The sequence below is a fragment of the Schistocerca nitens genome, chromosome 8 (genome assembly GCF_023898315.1).
Source record: "Schistocerca nitens isolate TAMUIC-IGC-003100 chromosome 8, iqSchNite1.1, whole genome shotgun sequence".
In the NCBI taxonomy this organism is placed as follows: domain Eukaryota; kingdom Metazoa; phylum Arthropoda; class Insecta; order Orthoptera; family Acrididae; genus Schistocerca; species Schistocerca nitens.
The window spans coordinates 267,240,774-267,245,680 of NC_064621.1; the positions used below are offsets into that span (position 1 = coordinate 267,240,774).

Here is a 4,907-nt window from a genome sequence, read left to right on the forward strand (position 1 = left end):
TCACGCATATGTTCTTCAGTTAAATGAAAAAAATATGGAGAAACACACTTATCCTTAAGTATAAGACTTCGGCTATGGAAGGTTAAGGTCAATAGTTTTGTGGTGTGCGTACTGTAAGACCTTCGGTACACACACCATCAGATTATCTGACTTGTCGTTCTAACGAAGTAGGTGAGTGTCAGCAATATGTCTCGTGGTCTTATCGTGGCGTGTTTATCTTCTGCCATTAGGTCAGACGATAGAAATGCCACTTGCACGCTTAGAGTTGCAGATTCACGGTGACCAACTTTAAACAGAACTTGATTAATTTTCACACATATTTATTAAAATAATAAAAATCATAGATATTACGTAACTTTATTCTAGATGCTGTTTCCCATTGACAATCTGAAGTTCCTATGGTCTTGATACTTCACAAAGTGTCTATACATTTCTCTTCAAGCGAGGTGGTGCAGTGGTTAGCACACTGGACTCGCATTCGGGAGGACGACGGTTCAATCCCGTCTCCGGCCATCCTGATTTAGGTTTTCCGTGATTTCCCTAAATCGTTTCAGGCAAATGCCGGGATGGTTCCTTTGAAAGGGCACGGCCGATTTCCTTCCCAATCCTTCCCTAACCCGAGCTTGCGCTCCGTCTCTAATGACCTCGTTGCCGACGGGACGTTAAACACTAACCACCACCACCATTTCTCTTCATGGCTATGTGCAGGAATATGATAATCTTATTAGGCGCAGACTGAAACTTGACTACAGACTAATGCAGACGGACTTGTCGGAATTTTTTTTTTTTCTTTATTGTGTTTCAATTCCCCATCGGGGCGGGCTGGCAGCAGCATATGCGCTGCTCTTCAGCCGAAAGACATAGAACAAAACAATAGAAGACATTTAAAAACAGCAAAGGAGAGAATAAGGTGAACATAGATATAAAAAAAAGGGGGAACATCATGAAAGGCAATAGACAAAAAAACGGGGTGACTGTAAAATGGAGATAAAAAACTGTTTAAAAGTAGCACACACAAAAATCCACACACTCCGACGATTAAAAGAACACAAGGCACAGTATGACTGGAGCATAGAGGTATCGACGGATGGCGTAGCACATAACGTAACACTGACGGCGAACCTCAAGGCAGTACACAATTAAAATCACACCTCTTGACGCACAGGAGAAACAGCACTAAGCACAACACTGATGTGGCACACTGATGATGATCAATACAGAGGATCTGCCAGGCGCTAGGAGATGAGGGAGACCTGAAGAAGGGAGGAAGGGGAAGAGATGGGGGAGATGAGCGGGGGGCGCGCTGAAGAGGGCCAGGCAGGGAGGGATGTGGGAAGGAAAGAGGCAAGTATGGGGTGCAGGGTCTCAGGGGAGGGGGGGATGGAGGAAAATCCGCTCTGGGAGAAGGAGGGAAGAGGAAAAAGGGAGCCATGGGGAGGGGGGGGGGGGGCGGGGAACAAGGCCAGGTTACAGTTGGAAGGAAGGGTAGATGTCACGGCGAAGTTCGTCATCCGGGAGGGGGAGGCGTTGGAAATCGCCCTGATGAAGGAGATGGAGCGTGTGGAGGTGGAGAGAGGGAACTAGTCGGAGGACTGTACACTCGTTATAATACCTCGCGCGTTCACGTATCACTGCGCGAGTGTGATCCGCGAGGAGAAAAGGTTCTCCGTTAGCAGCAATCTCATTGGCTGCGTGACATTAACACGCGGATCGGCGGAAGCAGAATTTGGTCCGTCTTTATGGCAGCGCCATCTCGTTGAGCGGAGACGGACGAGCGCTGCGCCTGCGCTGTTGTGCTTAGCGGGGCGTGCTCTAGTGGAAAAGTTGTGTACGCGCTGACTACGCGGAACTATGTACACAACAAATTTTAAGATCTGCGACAAGAAAAATTTAATCGCGGGATGGGAGGCCTCAGTTAAACAAACCATCCTTGTTCCTAAACAACCCATAGTTGTATCCAACACTACAGATTACGTAGACTAGACATGCATGGAACTCATTAAGGGCAAGACACATTTATGGGAAGTGATAAGCGAATAGACAGCCATTTGAAAGGTTTGAAACATAGAATATGAAAATAACGATACCATATGAGAAACAGTAGTCAGGACCCACATGTGTAATCTGCTGCCATCTGCAGGAGAACGCACGCCATTTCGTGAAGAGATTCTGAACTCAGTGACTCAGAGATTTACTTGCAGTCCAAGATAGTGCATAGTCCATCTGTAAACACCTTCCAGAGACGTGTGCCAAGTGTATATCTCCGTCAGTTACAGCACTCATGTTGCTGTTCAATCAGTGGCTTCTATTTTGTGACATGTACCATAGCATTTAGATACAATGCAATCATCCTTTTTAACCAGAGTCATAGCTGTCACATGTCTGTCACTCACAACTGGTGGTCTAAAAGTTGCGGCAAAGTAGAACAGTGTTATTGAAGTGCAAAGTCGGCTCGTCGTACAGAAAAAAAAACAGGTACAATGCAGATTTTACTGCGTTTTATTACCTAGAAATGCTATTTTATAGTCAGTTATTTCACAGGACTGATGTAGAAAGAAAATACAATATTCTAACGCCGATTGCGATTTTTTTTTGTAGTATGGTTAGCAATTTTTGCAGTTAAGCAGTCGCGATTTTCCAAAAGAATGCAAAGTATCCTCAAAAACGTGGGTTTAAATGTGTTTGCTGGAGAGCAACACGGATTGCAGAACTGTATGAAACGTTAATGAGACGAAACTTGAGTTCTGTAATAGCATAGGGACCGCAACAATGATTCAATTTTTTCATAGGTGGTACTGTTCTCTAACACCGGTATACGTAGATGTAGTCATACAACAGCAGAACTCTCATTAGACAGCATGAGTTGTGCAAATTAAGACTTGCTTAATAGTATGTTAGTACACATTTTGAGCACAACACTGTGACGTTTCTCGACGACAGAAGCCCTGAAATATATGGTCTCAAATGTTCCTGTCAGACTCAGGATTGGCAATTGCGACTATCCATTATTCAGACAGAATAGAATGTAACATCTACAAGACGGGGAAGTATTGACACTGAAATGCAATTCCTGGAGAGAAACACATAGAAACTTGATAGGTATGAAACTCCAGTAATGAAGTCAGGACCTCATTACACTTGACAAAGAAATGCTGAACATGTAGTGCCCCCAGTCTGAAGGTGCTCATCCACTGGTTCGGTGTCGTTATCTAGTAGATATACACGATGCATCAGAAAGAATCATCCGATTTGGCACTTCTATATTTCTGAGACTAATAAACACATACATTGAATTTTGTTGTATGATGTTTTGTTTTTAGCTGTTCAATATGCTCCCAGTGAGATACAGGGCGCATGTCAATGCGGTATTGAAACTGTTCCCACACTGCAGTGAGCATGTCTTGAGTTACAGCTTCCACAGTTGCTGTTGTGCGATGTCTGGGTTCATTCATTGTTGTTGGTAATGGAGGCACGTATATAGAGTATATACAAGAAATAATCACTATGAGGTGAGTAATGTAAGGCTGAATCATTTGGTCCAATGCGACTGATTCATCGTTCAGTAATCCTTTGATTTAAAAACTTTCTCACTTCCAGATGCCAGTGTGGCGGTGTCCCCATTCTGTTGGTAAATGAAGTCATCCGAATCAGTCTCCAACTGTGGGAAAAGAAAGTTCTCTAGCATATCGCGATATGTGCTTCCTGCAACAGTGTTCTACGCAAGGAAAAATGGAGCATACACCTATTCCCGTGAAACTGCACAAAATACATTAAATTTTGGAGGGTCCCTCTCATATTGTACAACTTCATGTTAGTACCGTACCCCATATTTTCACATTATGGTGGTTCACCTTTCTATTCGAATGGAATACTGCCTCATCGCTAAACACTAAGCGTGGAAGAAAACTGTCATCATCCATGTTGTCAAAAACGAAATTACTGTACTACACACGTAGTTGCTCCTCACCTTCACGAAGAGCTTGCAGTAGCTGAAAGAGATCGGTGGAATGTTGAGGTGCACGGCGAACGGATTTCAGCGGACTCCTTGTGAAACTAGGGCGGATGCGTTCGACGTCTGTGTCAGACACTCGGGGACGGCCCGGCGATTTGCCTTCACATAAACAACCTGTTTCTGGGAAATGCTCCTGCCATCGTTAATGCTCTGTGCTGTAGGAAGATCCACACCATACCTAATACGAAAGTCATGTTGAACTGTTATTACTAAACCGCACATCGCAAAACGTAGAACACAAAAGCTTTCTGATTTCCCGACCAAATTTTTACTAGAACTGATGTGTGCGCACACTGCTGCTACATAGCAGCAATCAGGTAAAACTCGAGGGTTTGCTTCTTCCAACAGTACGTTGTTCACGAACATATCTCAAATAACATAATAGTTGCAATTTTTATAGAATCGGATGATTCTTTTTGATACACCTTGTATTAGGATGTATCAAATGAATGTGGAGACTCGCGTCGGGATGATAACAGGCAAATACTCCCATATCAAAGTGTAACCCTGATGCTCTGAGAAGTCACATTTGTTCATACAAGAGAAGTGCGCCAGCTCTAAAGTTTTCACGGGACTTGTATACCATTTCTTTTTGATGGCTTCAGAAAGGTCGCTTCTAATTAATAGCCTCATCAGTGTGAGATAACGTTTTGTCTGTAATGAGTGAACTGTATATTAAATACCAATACTCGCTCCTAGTAACTTAGTACTTGGGATGCTACTGCATATTAAATGATTTCTTAAATAGATAATTAATGACTGAATTTCTGTCCAGGCTACTCGCAATTGCACCACATGCAACCAAGAAATCATGGCCTTCGCTTCTTCACTTGACACAACAGAATGGGCATTCGAAGAATAGATGAAGGGCCACATGATGATTCCATATTCCTAG

The 4,907-nt window shown here is 43.4% G+C and overlaps 1 non-coding gene across 1 annotated transcript; it reads left to right on the top strand.

The window, feature by feature from the left end:
* Positions 1-440: 440 nt before the first annotated feature.
* On the top strand, positions 441-513 carry Trnaa-cgc (transfer RNA alanine (anticodon CGC)). The gene has a single exon. It is a non-coding gene; the product is annotated as a tRNA-Ala (tRNA).
* Positions 514-4,907: the final 4,394 nt, after the last annotated feature.